General features: G+C 42.3%; 1 non-coding gene across 1 annotated transcript; it reads left to right on the forward strand.

The window, feature by feature from the left end:
* The first annotated feature begins 4,284 nt into the window (after nt 1-4,284).
* On the forward strand, nt 4,285-4,448 carry LOC132540664 (U1 spliceosomal RNA). The gene has a single exon (XR_009551851.1). It is a non-coding gene; the product is annotated as a U1 spliceosomal RNA (small nuclear RNA).
* Nucleotides 4,449-15,744: the final 11,296 nt, after the last annotated feature.

Consider the following 15,744-nt stretch of genomic DNA (forward strand, 5'->3'; position numbering starts at 1 on the left):
TTTCCCCCAATAAAGTGATTTGGAAAGAAAAAAAATGCATAATGATCACCTTTTTTTTTTAACCATTCACATTCTTTTTGTGTTTACAATTTTTTTCAAATATTTATTTATTTATTTATTTATTCCCTTTTGTTACCCTTGTTGTTTTATTGTTGTAGTTAATATTGATGTCGTTGTTGTTGGATAGGAGAGAAATGGAGAGAAGAGGGGAAGACAGACAGGGGGAGAGAAAGACACACCTGCAGACCTGCTTTACCGCCTGCAGACCTGCTTCACCGCCTGTGAAGCGACTCCTCTACAGGTGGGGAGCTGGGGGCTTGAACCTGGATCCTTAAGACGGTCCTTGCGCTTTGTGCCACATGAGCTTAACCCCCTGCACTACGGCCCAACTCCCAATGATCACTTGCTACCCCTGGAGTGAGACTACCATAGATTGTATTCGGAGATGAGCACATTCTGAGCTCAAAGAATAAAAAATCATGGTCCATTCAACAATTAATAGGTGACTCATATTAATAGGCTAATTATGTACTTTTTCTAAACAGTCAGTATATGTGAAGGCCAAATTGTACCTCACCTCCATGCATATGTTGAAATCTTAGCCTCCAGAACCTCAGACTGTACCTGTATTGGGAGATAGAGGCACTAAAAAGGAAATTAAACTAAAACGAGGTCCTCAGGTTAGGCCTTAGCCCAATACAACTGGTGTTCTTTATAAACAGAGGTTAGGACACAGACTCACAGAGCAAGGGAGTAAGTAAGAGGACAGCAGACAAGCCAAGGAGAGAAACCTCAGAGGAAGCCTAATCAGCTGACACCTTGACCTTAGTTTCTCAACTCCAGAAGTAAGAGAAAATTGATTTATGATATTTAAGTGTGTGGAGCTTTGTAATGACAGCTCTAGCAAACTAGAATTCTGCTTGCAACATCCCTTTAGGGCTTTATTCTCCTTCACAGACTGTGAAGTTCCACAGTCTTCTGTTTTATCTCATATTTATTGAAAAATTATCTCCCCATTTGTCCTCCCCCACCCTCTCCTCTCCCTCTCCCTCTACTCCTTTCCCTTCCCCTCCTACTTCCCCTCCCCTTCTTCCTCCTCCTGTTCCTTCTCCTTTTATCATGCAAGCTCTGGGCAAAATACTTAACAGTGGTGATTTTTTTTTTTCTCTAAGTCAACTCAGTTTGATGATTTAAACTGCCAGCAAGACTTATTAAAAAGCTGGTGAAAAAGGAGGAGAGCTTGAATTAATCTCCCTGAAATGTTCTGGAGGTTGTAAATAACCCTTGGTTTGAAAGTCTGGTTAACAGTCCTGTCAGTAAAACAAAACAAAAAAAGTCTCTAGGGAGAGAATAACAGGGCAGGCTGTAAAAGCACAAGCTTATCACAGAAGTGTTTTGATCTGTGTTTTGAATAATGTGACTGAGGTTAGTAATAAGTTTATTTTAGAAACCAAATGATGATGATGCATTTCAGCAATTATTTGGTGAGCCTTATAATCCATTATCTGTAGAGTTCGCAAACGGTGTGTACTGTTCCCTCAGAGGTTGGAACCACAGCTTGATTAGGTCTAATTCATTAACCCAGGTTCATTTGCAATCTGCTCTTAGGAGTAAAGTGTGAAATAATAAAAAATAAATATGTAAGTCATTTCAAAAATCAATCAAATGCCTAAACTATTGTGGGACTCAGGATAAATCCAGGTTAAATTAATTTATCATTTAGATCTATACTCATATCTTTAATATAAATTATTGGCAAGAATTAGGATATTGAATTAAAGCAAAATATCTTAATTTAATCATCTAATTTAATTTTGTTCAGTATATAGGATTCACTAAGGCAAGAAAGGAAGTTGTGTTAAGGGCATATTTTTTCATAACAAGGGTAGGAACAGATGAGAACTCCTGTTTGTTATCTAAGCAGAACCTCTAATGAATACATCCCAGTCTTTAAAATATAGTGAAGGGGGTCAGGTGGTAGCTTAGCGGGTTAAGCGCACGTGGCGCGAAGTGCAAGGACTTAAGGATCTCGGTTTGAGCCCCCCGGCTCCCTACCTTCAAGGGAGTCGCTTCACAAGCGGTGAAGCAGGTCTGCAGGCATCTGTCTTTCTCTCCCCCTTTCTGTCTTCCCCTCCTCTCTCCATTTCTCTCTGTCCTAGCCAACGATGACATCAATAACAACACCAATAATAACTACAGCAATACAGCAACAAAAAAAAAGCAAGGACAACAAAAGGGAATATATATTGGAATTCTAGCTGCCATAATAGAGCATCAACCTTGCATGCCTGGGGCTCATGGTTTGATCTCCAGCACTGCATACACCTGCATGCTCCCCTCTCTCCTATCTTCTCTCACGTTCTCTCTCTCTCTTTCTCCCCTCTCCCTCACATGAAATTCTACCTCTCCTATGTAATAAAATCAACTTTTAAGCAAAAATAGGGCATTTTCATAGTTGTACTTTCACTAGCAATGGCCTTTTCATCTAAATCTCCCACATATGAATACTGATTTTAAAAAACTTTCTGATAACACATGGAACTACATCAAAACAAAATGCTTCTGCATCGTAAAAGAAATTTGCACCTAAACAAAAAAGCAGCATCCTGAATGGGTGAAGACATTTGAAAATCATGTGACTGATAAGGGGCTAATAGCCAAAAATATGCAAAAAGCGGGGAGGGGTAGATAGCATAATAGTTATGCTAACAGACTCTCATGCCTGAGGCTCCAAAGTCCCAGGTTCAATCCCCTGTACCACCAGAGCTGAGCAGTGCTCTGGTTAAAAAAATAAATATTATTGCACCCAAGTAAAAGACTCTGGGGTGGGTGGGTGGGGAGAATACAGGTCCATGAAGGATGTTAAATGGGAAACTGGGGAATGTTATGCATGTACAAACTATTGTATTCAGTGTTGAATGTAAAACATTAATTCCCCAATAAAGAAATAAATTTTAAAAATATGCAAAAAGCTCAACAATTAAAAAAAAAAAAGCCTGATTTAGAAATAAGCAGAAAATTCAGATAAGTGCTTCCATAGAAAAGACACACAGGGAGTCGGTAGCACAGTGGGTTAAGCGCACATGGCGTGAAGCGCAAGGACCGGCATAAGGATCTGGGTTCTAGTGCCCAGCTCCCCACTTGCAGCAGGGTTGCATCACAAGTGGTGAAGCAGGACTGCAGGTGTCTATCTTTCTCTCCCCCTCTCTGTCTTCCCTTCCTCTCTTCATTTCTCTCTGTCCTATCCAACAACGATGACATCAATAACAACAATAATATTAACCCCAACAATGATAAAACAACAAGGGCAACAAAAAGGGGAAAAAAATAGCTTCCAGGAGCAGTGGATTTGTGGTGCAGGCACCGGGCCCCAGCAATAACCGGGGAGGCCAAAAAAAAAAAAAGAAAAGAAAAGACAAGACACACAGATACCAGTGGGCACATGAAGAAATATTCACCTTCCTTTATTAGAAGGGAAACACAAATTCAAACAACAATGAGTTGTTACCTCACACTTGTGAAATTAGCTATTACCCAAAGGACAAGAAATATTAAGTGTTGGAGAGAATGGAGACAGGGAAACCTTCATATCCTGTTAGTGGAAGTACAAAGTGGTGTAGCTATGAATGGAAGGGCAGAGTTCAGGACAGAGAAGAAGTACATGCTGACTTTCAGTCGTGCTTACCTGAATCCTATATAGTGTCATAATGAAATTTTATTAATGATTTAATTTTGATTTATAAAATTATAACATAATGTGACAGGGTCCCCACTTCCTTAGCATAACTGACTCCATCTTGACCTGAACCTGTGCAACTGCTTTATGTGCCAACAAGAAGTAGATCTTGGTGTTCTGAAATTATTGATTAATTATTGATTGTTTCTATAACGGGTTGTACTGACCACAGTAACAGACATCCCTAACCACTGCATGTTTAGCTTCTGTAACCTAGCTTACTTTCTGCACTTATCTGTATAAGTGGTTGTATTACACTGAACTCGGGACTATACTCTGAGCAGCTTAATCCCTCAGCACCACCGTAAGCCAGAGCTGAATTAGTGCTCTGGTAAAAAAATATATATATATATCCTCACCTCATGAATTTCAAGTTCTGTCAAGGACTCCAAGGACTACTGCTATTTATGTTTATGTTTTTTTTATTATGTTTTATGTTTATTAAGCCAGCCGGCTTAATAAAGACTCAAATTTGACTGAACTGGTCTCGGTATAGTCTCTGATGCTTACCCTACAAAAATAATAGGAGCATATGAAATGATATTTCAATACTTACCTGGTAGGGAAGATACCATGATCACGAAGGTGGTTTTCCCAGGGCGAGGCTTATCCATTGCACTCCGGATGTGCTGACCCCTGCGATTTCCCCAAATGTGGGAAACTCGACTGCATAATTTGTGGTAGTGGGGGACTGCGTTCGCGGTCTCCCCTGGAAATAAAAAAAATAATAATAAAAAAAAAATAAAAAAAAGAAATGATATTTCAATAAGAGGTTTTGGAGGGAAAAAAAAACCTTTCTGATACTTTTAAGAAAATAAGTGTATTTTTAAAAAATTTATTTAATTTTATTATTATTTTTTTTATTTTACAAAAAATTACATGTCAACAGGGGTTTAAATCCACACTATTCCCACCACCAGAGTTCTGCTACCACAGCTCCCCTAAAGTTGCAGACATGGACCAACCATTATCTCTACAATTATCTGTCCACATTTATACATAATAGCCCTCCCCCTTTCTGATTCAATCCTCTCTTCTCCTCTAAGCCACTCATATGACAACAAAACTACCTCCATGTGTCCCTCTCCATTTCCTTCTCTCTCTCTGGGTGCTGATGGAGCTAGAGTTCAGAGTGGACTTACCTTCATCCTATCACTTCTCCCCACTGGGAGTATGGACCAAGGTTGTTTTTGGGGTGCAGAAGGCAGGAGTCCTTACTTCTGCAATTTCTTCTCCACTGAACATGGGCATAGACAGGTTGATCCATATCCCCAGCCTGTTTCTGTCTTTCCCCCACCTCCGCTCTCAATTTCTCTCTGTCTTGTCAAAAAAAAGGCTGCTGGGAGCAGTGGATTTATAGTGCTAGTAGTGCCATAACCAAGCCACAGCAATAATGCCAGTGTCAATAAAGATTAAAAAAAAATAAAATCATAGGGAGTCAGGCGGTAGGTAGCTCAGCGGGTTAAGCGCAGGTGGTTCAAAGGGCAAGGAACAGCTTAAGGATCGAGGTTCGAGCCCCCGACTCCCCACCTGCAGGGGAGGCACTTCACAAGCAGTGAAGCAGGTCTGCAGGTGTCTATCTTTCTCTCCCCCTCTCTGTCTTCCCCTCCTCTCTTCATTTCTCTCTGTCCTATTCTGCCGAGCTAGTGTGGGGGTGCCTCTTCCCAGGGCATGTACTATCTGGGTTGGAGAGAACTCGACCAGAGCCAGCCTGGGCTGCTACTCACTCAGCAAGGGAGATGCCTCAGGAGCAGACTTGTGGTGGCGAGACAATTCAAATCTTTATTGATCAGAGAGCAAAGGCTTTTAAAGGGCAGACCCAGAAGTGGCAAGTTGGAAACAGAAATGGCTAGACAAGGGGCAGAGAAAGGCAAAAGGGCTGGAAAGGTAGGAACTTATTTAGCAACTATTGCGAGGGTTTTAACTGGTAGGATTAATAATAACCTGCAGGCAGGGAGGGTCTTGAGAGTAGAAAGAAGATAGATCAAAGGAAGGGAATGGGTGGAGATCTTTCAGGCAAAATAATGATTATGTAGATAATAAGTCTGATAAGGTGAGAGACCTGCCAAGCTCAACCACATCCTCACAATTTCCAGGCACTATTCAACAACAACAACATCAAAAACAATAACTATAATAAAACAAGGGAAAAATAGGTATAAAGATTTAAAAAAAACAGCAAAACAAAAAAGGCATTTCATAATTTTCCTTAATTAAAATCCTCCATGTCTTCCCATCTGTGTCAGAGTGAAAACCAAAGTTCTAACAACGACAACTAGCCCCTCCATCATCTGCTTCCTACACCCCTCCAACCCTACTCCCAGCCCAGCCCCCAGCACTCCAACTATACTGACCCTAACCCTAACCCTAACCCTAACCCTAACCCTAACCCTAACCCTAACCCTAACCCTAACCCTAACCTCTCCCCCCACCCCTTGCCTAATCTCTGTCTACAATGAGTTTTCTCTAGCTGCATAAGTGGCTCTTTTTTCCACACCTTTTGGGTTCTTGTTCAGCTGCCAGACTCTTGGTAAGTTCTTTCACTTTTTTGAAAACTAGCCCCAGTAGCACTCCTCCTTCCCTCTCTTGGTTGTTCCCAATCACTCCTCTCACCAAGTGACTTCAACTTCTCTTAGCTGGGACTTCAACTTCTCTTAGCTTCTTCCAGAGGATATCAATTTATTGTGGTAGTGATTTCAGTTTATGATCTTCACTGCTTAGAATCCAATTTGATCTGAAACAGGACCAATAAATATTCATTTAATAATTAATGAAGATTTAACTCCACCCTAAGTAACTTATTTTGTTCTCTGTCAAAGGGATCAGCAAGATAACCCAGAAGGATTCTAACAGTGGGCTGGGCTCATCATTGATTTTTATTTTTATGTTTATTTTTATTATATAGAGAAGAAAGAGATTGAGGGACCAGGTGGTGGCAGACCTGGTTGAGTGCACATGTTACAGTGTGCACGGATTCAGGTTCAAACCCCTGGCTCCTCACCTGTAGGGGGAAAGCTTCCCAAGTGGTGAAGCAGTGCTGCAGGTGTCTCTGTCTCTCTCCCTCTCTGTCTCCCCTTTCCTCTCAATTTCTGGTTGTCTCTATATAAAAATAAAAGAAGATTAAAAAAAAAAGAAAAGAAAGAGAGAGAGAGATCAAGAGGGAGAGGGGAAGATAGATAGCTGCAGATTTGCTTCACCACTCATGAAGCTTTCCCCCTGTAGGTGAGGAACCTGGATCCTTGAACCCAGGACCTTGTTACATGTACACTCAACCTTGTGTTCTACCACCATCCACTTAGGCTCTTCATGAAGTAGAACAAACTAGAAGGAAACAGAAAAAGCATTCTAATGACATCTTGCATGGGACTTGACAATAACAAGTAAAATCTAGAACAGATAGACGATTATTTCCATAATAATGTCTCTTCCCATGTACTGAGACCACAAAAGAACTAGTAGTGTATATAATATTCTCTTTCAAGTTAAGGGCATTTCCCCTTTATTATTTTTTTTAATCTAATTATATCTTCTATAAAAACAAATGGGAAGGATCCCAGTTCGAGCCTCCAGCTCTCCACCTGCAGAGGAGTTGCAGGGAGGTGGCATAGTGGATAAAGCATTGAACTTTGAAGCATGAGGTTCTGAATTCAACCCCCAGCATCACATGTATCAGAGTGATGTCTGGCCCTTTTTCTCTTTCCTCCTATCTTTCTCATTAATAAGCAAATAAAATCTAGGGCGGTGGTGTATCTGGTTAAACACAAATCGTACGAAACACAAGGACCCCAGTTCAAGACCCTAACTTCCCACCTGCAAGGGGGGTCGCTTCACAAGCAGTGAAGGAGGTCTGCAGGTGACTCTCTCTCTCCCACTCTACCTCCCCCTTCCCTCTCAATTTCTCTTTGTCCTATCCAATAAAATGGGAAAAATGGCCGCCAGGAACAGTGGATTCCTTGTACTAGCACCGAGCTCCAACGATAACCCTGGAGGCAAAAATAAATAAATATTTAATTTTTTATATTTATTTTCCCCTTGTTTTTTATTGTTGTTGTAGTTATTGTTGTTGTTATTGATGTTGTTAAAGAGGACAGAGAGAAATGGAGAGAGGAGGGAAAGACAGAGAGGAGGAGAGAAAGATAGACACCAGCAGATCTGATTCACCGCCTGTGAAGCGACTCCCCTGCAGGTGGGGAGCAGGGGGCTCCGAAGCAGGATCCGTATGCGGGTCCTTGAGCTTTGTGCCACATGCGCTTAACCTGCTGCGCTACCGCGCGACTCCATATATATTATATATATATATATATTTTTCCCCCTTTTGTTGCCCTTGTTATCATCATTGTTGTTATTATTGTTGTTGTTATTGCTATTAAGTGTTGTTGGATAGGACAGAGAGAAATGGAGAGAGGAGGGGAAGATAGAAAGGGGGAAAGAAAGAGAGACACCTTCAGACCTGCTTCACCGCTTGTGAAGTGACCCCCCTGCAGGTGGGGAGCTGGGGGCTCAAACCAGAATCCTTATGCCGGCCCTTGTGCTTCGCACCATGTGTGCTTAACCTGCTGCGCCACCGCCTGGTGCCATATATATATATATATATATATATATATATATTAAAAAGAAGTTACTTGAGTTTTGTCATTGCTTGGAATTTACTGATTATAGTTATTCCTGGGAAGTGGATTAGAAGATAATTTACTGTTTTCTCACCTTGGCGATGACCCACTTTACCTTGTTAAAGGACCTGTTTTTGAGCTCTTGTATCACATGGGAACATCTTGTTTGGCACTAGGGGAATTCCACAGACAGTAAGAGGCACTGTTATGTCTCTTGACCTGAAATAAAAATAATGTAGAAGTTGGCCGGGGCTGGGGGTATGGATTGACCTGCCAATGCCCATCTCCAACTGAGAAGCAGTTACAGAAGCCAGAACTTCCACTTCTGCACTACAAAAAGAATTTCAGTCCATATTCCCAAGTGGGGGAGAAGTGATAAGAGGGGATATGGCCAGAGTGCGCTGAACTCTTGACTCCATCAGGACTTGGAGAGAGAGAAGAGAAAAAAAAAAAAGGGACATTTGGATGAAGTAATAGGTGTATGGGTGACTTAGAAAGGAAGAGAAGATGGAAACATGTAAAACAAATGGGCAAATAATATACAATTATAGATAGAGAGTTGTAGAAATAATAGTTAACTGATATCTGCAACCTTAGGACAAGTGCCATAGCTTCCAATTGAGGGGCTGGGGATACAAAACTCTGGTGGTGGGAACCATGTGCAGTTATATACCCCTGTTATGTTGTAATTTTGTAAATGAATATTAAATCACTAATACATTTTTTTTTAAAGTTGGCCTGGGATAGGGGAGATAGCATAATGATTATGCAAACAGATTCTCATGTCTAAGGGTCCAAGGTCTGAGGTTGCAGTTTTTCTTTTTTAATTATTATTATCTTTATTTATTGGATAAAGATATCCAGAAATCAAGAGGAGTGATAGAAAGAGAGAGAAAGACAGACAGACAGACACCTGCAGCACTGTTTTACCACACACCAAACTTTCCCCATCCAGGTAAGGACCAAGGGGTTTAAATCAGGATCCTTGTGTACTGTAATGTGTATGCTTAACCAGATGCCACCATTCAGCCCCCAGGGTCCCAGGTTCAATCCCGTGTACCATCATAAGCCAGAACTGAGCATGCTCTGGTAAAAAAAAAAAAAATTTTAAAAGTTGGCCTAGTAGCAAGGGAACAACACAGAACATATAATACACATATGAAGCCCTGGAACTACAAAAATAAATCTTCCTTCCTTCTTTCCTTCCTTCCTTTCTTCCTTTCTTCCTTCCTTCTTTCCTTATTCTATTTTATTTGATAGGCTAGAGAGAAACTGGGGGGGGGGGTAGAAAAAAAAAAGACACCTACTTCAGACCTTGTGCACGGTACTGTGTGCACTAAACTGTGTATACTACCATCCACCCCTCACAATGTTTCTTTTAAAAAAATAGCCACTGCTAATTTGAAAATGGTGATTTCAGTACTTAACCATTTTGGTTCCCAGTTATTTAAGTGTCACAGATCAGTTGAGCCACTTCCCCAACCACAAAGCACTTTATTTATTTTTTTAAACCTGAGCACTGCTCAGCTCTGGTTTATGGTGGTGATAAGGCTTGAGTCTGGAGCTTTCACTGCCTGAGGCATGAAAAGTCTTGTTGCATAAGCACTATGCAATTTGTGCCTTGAGCACAATTTCATACAAGTTGTGCTTCCCTTTATTCAGTGACTACCAGGAAGTTCCAAATTGTTTCCTGATTTTGTTATGAAGGCTAAATGAATTAAGACCTCTGAAGCACCTAGGGTGGAACGAGAGTGTATCACAGTATTTTAATTTTTTTCTGGTTGCCAGGAGATCCAACCATGCCATTAGAAGATTGGAACTTGGGGAGTCGGGCGGTAGTGCAGCAAATTAAATGCACATGGCGGGAAGCACAAAGACTGTCGTAAGGATCCCAGTTCTAGCCCCCAGATCCCCACCTATAAGGGGTCGCTTCACGAGCGGTGAAGCAGGTCTGTAGGTGTCTATCTTTCTCTCCTCCCTCTGTCTTCCCCTCCTTTCTCCATTTCTCTCTGTCCTATCCAACAACAGTAATAATAACAACAACAAAGACAAAACAAAAAGGGCAACAAAAGGTAAAAAAAAAAAAAAAAAGCCTCCAGAAGTAGTGAATTCATGGTGCAGGCACTGAGCCCCAGCAATAACCCTGGAGGCAAAAAGAAAAAAAGCTTTGAGCTTTTTTGGATTTTATTTACTTACTTTTTCCTGTTCCAATATTGTTTCATTGAAAACATATACACACACTTTAAATATATGTATTTATAATATACATTTAAATGTATTTATATAAGCATAAATTTTACATAAATATATTAAATTTTTTTATATTTATTTTCCCTTTTGTTGCCCTTGCTGTTTGTTGTAGTTATTATTGTTGTTGTTGATGTCGTTGTTAGATAGGACAGAGAGAAATGGAGAGAGATGGGGAAGACAGAGGGGGAGAGAAAGATAGACACCTGCAGACCTGCTTTACCACCTGTGGAGCGACTCCCCTGCAGGTGGGGAGCCGGGGGCTCAAACCGGGATCCTTACGCTGGGTCCGTGAGCTTTGCACCACATGCGCTTAACCCGCCACGCTACCGCCCGACTCCCAAATATATATGTTTTTTAATTAAGAGGCCAAAAGTATAGGAATCGAAGGCTCAATGTTCAGCATCGAGGGGTAGAAAAGATAATAGACTAAACTCAAAAGTAAATCTCCTTGCCTATTAAAAAAAAAAAAAAAAAAAAAACTACCTACAGGGGTGGTGAAGTGAGAAAACTCAACTGGGAAGGGCACCTGCTTTGCCACATGCATGGCTCTGGCCCTGGGCCTCCCAGGCACTCAGGAAGCTTTCTTTCTTTCCCTCCTTCTTTCTTTTAAATACTTATTTTAATTTAATGAGAAAGGAAGAGACATCAGAGCACTGCTCAGCTCTGGTTTATGTTGGGGTGGGATTTAACCTGGGATCTTGGAGCCTCAGGCATGAGAGTCTCAAGTCCAGGTAAGAATCAGTAAGCTCCTAAGGTGTGACCCAGCAAATAAGCACCAGACTCTGCTTAGGTCAGGATGCAAAAAAAAAAAGTGTTCTCACCCATGGGCTGCTCTGAGTTTTTGAGGAGTCAGAGGTGAGGAAGCAGCCAATTACAATACAAAAAGATACATATATTTGGGGCCTAGGATCATATGACTTAAAATTAGAATTTACAATGTGGCTGTGAGAAAAGGGTATTTGAAATGTAAAGGAAGTTGGTGTTAACTAATAGTGGAGAGACACTGAATGCAAGTAGGGAATACTAGTGAGTGAAAATAAGTCCAAGGTGGGTCTGAAAGGGGATGGAGAGCAATGGAGAAGCAACCCCACCCTACATATAATTACCCTGAGCTGACGGGCCCATTTTCCTAGCACCTCTTTTTGGACGGGACCTTTGCTTTCTTTTTTTTCCTTCTTTCCTTCCTTCCTTCCTTCCGCCTCCAGGATTATCGCAGGGGTTTGGTGCCTGCACTTCGAATCCACTGCACCTGTGGCCATTTTTTCAATTATTGGTCAGGGCAGAGAGAAATTGAGAGGGGAGGGGTAGTTAGGGAGAAAGACAACTGAAGACCTACTTCACCGCTTGTGAGGCGACTCCCCTGCAGGTGGGGAACCAAGGCCCGAACCAGAATCCTTGCACAGGTCCTTGAGCTTTGTGCTATGTGCCCTTGACCTGGCGCACCACCACCCGCCTGCTCCTGCTCCCGCCCCTTCACTTTCTATTAAGCATTCAAGCAAGATTATTTCACCAAGCACAGCAAATTCAGTTATTTTGTTTGTTTTTTGTATCTTCTTCATGCCCACCCCTCCCACCTGGTCTTCCACCTTACTCTTCCTGCAAGGCACAACTCAGAGGTTCATCCTGTCTTGCCTTAAAATTTACATTTCCGGGGACCAGGCGGTAGCTCACCAGGTTAAGCGTACATGGTTTGGCAAAGGACAGCCCCTCAACATTAAGTTGGAGGACTCGAAGAGCAGGACAAACAGCTTGAAAGCTGTCAGGAGCTGCTTGTTGCTGGCTTTGAAAGTGACTGGGATCCATGTGGATTCAGTCGGCTAGGAAGGATCGTCAGTTTCCCCAATGAATGGGTACTCATAGGATGCACCACAGGAAGGTCGATCCAATGCATCCCTCAGTTGGCAGTCAGCTGAGGTAAAGAACAAACACCTCATCACAGACCCCTGTAAGCGTCAACCCGGCTTTGACCTAGCACGTTATAATTGGGTCCTCCTCAATCGCTATCGAACAGGCCATGGCCGGTGCGCCGCTATGTTCCATCGCTGGGGAGCCAGAGACGACCCGAACTGCCCCTGCGGCTACAGACAGACTATGACCCACATAGTCAACGACTGCCACCTCTCCAGATTCAAAGGAGGTCTCGAAACTTGACATCAGGCTCAACCTGACGCTGTTGACTGGCTACGGAAGAAGGGCAAACGCTAGAAGAAGAAGAAGCGTACAGGGTGCTGAAGCTCAAGGACCAGAGCAAGGATCCAGGTTCAAGCTCCCAGCTCCCCACCTGCAGGGGGTGGGTGGGATCACTTCACAAGCGGTGAAGCAAGTCTGCAGGTGTCTATCTTTCTCTCCCCTTCTCTATCTTCCCCTCCTCTCTGGATTTCTCTCTGTCCTATCCTACAACAACAATAACAGCAACAACAACAATGGGAAAAGGATGGCCTCCAGGAGCAGTGGATTCTTAGTGTAGGCACCAAGCTCCAGTGATAACCCTGGAGGCTGAAAAAAATTTACATTTCCAGGGGCCGGGTGGTGGCGCACTTGGTTGAGAGCACATGTTACTGTGGGCAAGGACACGTAAGCCCCCGGGTCTCCACCTGCAGGGGGAAAGCTTTGCTAGTGGTGAAGCAGTCTTGCAGGTGTCTCTTTCGCTCTCCCTCTCTATCTCCCCCTTCCCTCTCAATTTCTGTCTGTCTCTGTCCAGTAAATAAAGGACATAAAGAAAAAAATGTTAAAAGCTTCATTTAAAATAAATAAATAAAATAAGAAATAATATTTTAAATAAATAATAAAAATTAAAAAATTACATATCCTTCACACTTTTATCTTTCTCAACTCACCTACTTGCCTTGTCAATGCCTGTCACGGCCCCTTGCCTACTAGATTGTAGGCAGCTCCATAAGGACAGTGTCTTTCTTCCCTACACAGAATTTTCCAGAATAAATACCTTGATATTTATTGATTCTTTTTAAAATCTTTATTCATACATTCATGTATTGGATAGAGACAGAGAGAAAATGAGGTGGAAGGGGGAGAAAAAGAGGGAAAGAGAAAGAAAAACCCTTGTAGCACTGCTTTACCATATGCCTCCCTCCTGCAGGTGGGGACCAGGGGCTTGAACCCAAGTCCTTGCACATGGTAACATGTGCACTCAGCTGAGTGTGTCACCATCCAGCCCCTATTTATTCATTCTTTTAACATTTTTTAAAAATATTCCCTTTTTGTTGCCCTTGTTGTTTTTATTGTTGTATTTATTATTGTTGTTGTTGATGTTGTTGTTGTTGGATAGGACAGAGAGAAATGGAGAGAGGATGGGAAGACAGAAGGGGAGAGAAAGAGAGGCACCTGCAGACCTGCTTCACCACCTGTAAAGCAACTCCCCTGCAGGTGGGGAGCCGGGGCTCGAACTGGGATCCTTACATCGGTCCTTGTGCTTTGTGCCCTACTGATTCATTCTTTAGGAGCATGGCTGACTTAAGCAGAAAGGAACAAAGTTATCACCTAGAACTATCTAGTCATCAAGATTCTCAACTCCTCTCAAGGAAGAAATGGCAAAGATTCTGCTTAAATGGTTGCACTTCTGGTGGTACCTACTGGGATGTACTGTGGTAAGAAATTACCCAGGCAGATTCTGTCCCCTAAACATAAAGGTTGGACTAGGGATTCAAAATGGTTAAGTCATTGTGACACTGAAACTGACTTTTACTCAAAATGTACCTTCTGACCTACTTTCCTGGCCATAATCTCCTAAAGAGTCTCTCCTAATTCTCATCCCCTATCAGCTGCCCTCTGGCCAGATAGTTAACATTCTCCAAACCTGCTCCAACTCCCTCTCATCTTCCTTTCAGAGGGTGTCCTGTGAGTAACATGAGCCCATTGGATTTGTAAGGGGACTCCTAGTCACTTTATCAGCTGTTCCATAAACAGCATATGAAGTCTCCATGTCTCCCACTCTAAATCGTTTTTAAAACTTACTTTATTTATTTGATAGGACAGAAGGAAATTGAGAGGGAGGGGAGAATAGAGAAAGAGAAAGGGTGGGGAAGACAGCATAATGGTTATACAAAGAGACTCTTATGTCTGAGGCTCCAAAGTCCCAAGTTCAATCCCCTGAACCTCCAAAAACCAAAGCTGAGCAGTGTTCTGGTTTAAAAATGAAGAGGAGAAGGAGAAGAAGCAAGAAAGAGAGAAAGACAGACACACTTGCAACACTGCTTTACTGCTTGTGAAGGTTTCCCCCTGCAGGTAAGAACTGGGGGCCTGAACCAGCATCTTTGTGCATTGTAACATGTGCACTTAACTGGTGTACCACTGCCTAGCCCCTCTTTCACTCTAAATCTTTGTCCACCCCATCTCAGTGTGTTTCACTGAACGAAGATGGTGGAGCAGGTTCTGGAATTAGGCATCTCTTGTTTACACTCAGACAATATTATCTTGTTATGTCCCTTCAGGTTAATGACCTCATTTCTTCACCTGTAAAGTGAGAATTATATCTTATTTATTTATTTAAAAAAGGAGACATTAACAAAACTGTAGGATAGGAGGGGTACAACTCCACACAATTCCCACAACCACATCTCTGCATCCCATCCCCTCCCCTGATAGCTTTCCCATTCTTTATCCCTCTGGGAGTATGGACCTAAGTTCATTGTGGGTTGCAGAAGGTGGAAGGTCTGGCTTCTATAATTGCTTCCCCGCTGAACATGGGCATTGACTGGTCAATCCATACTTCCGGTCTGCCTCTCTCTTTCCCTAGTAGGGTGGGTTTGTGGGGAAGCAGAGCTCCAGGATACATTGGTGGGGTTGTCTGTCCATGGAAGTCTGGTCAGAATCATGCTGGCATCTGGAACCTGGTGGCTGAAAAGAGAGTTAACATACAAAGCCAAACAAATTGTTGACCAGAGAATTATATCTCTTGATGTCTTACACTATTGAGAGAGAAAACTAAGACAGGTAGATGTTTTCATGCCAAGAACTTAGTTGGTGTGCAATAAATGCCAATTTCTTCCCCAACTCAAATCTCTGTCACTGAGACTTCTCCCAAATGACCCTCTTAGAATCTGTTTCTGTACATCATAACCCCTTTCTCAGTCTCTGGATGGCTTCACAGGAGGCAAACCTCCAGGGGAAAACTTTAGACATTGTGAACAA

Source organism: Erinaceus europaeus, chromosome 9, assembly GCF_950295315.1.
Source record: "Erinaceus europaeus chromosome 9, mEriEur2.1, whole genome shotgun sequence".
Classification (NCBI taxonomy): Eukaryota; Metazoa; Chordata; class Mammalia; order Eulipotyphla; family Erinaceidae; genus Erinaceus; species Erinaceus europaeus.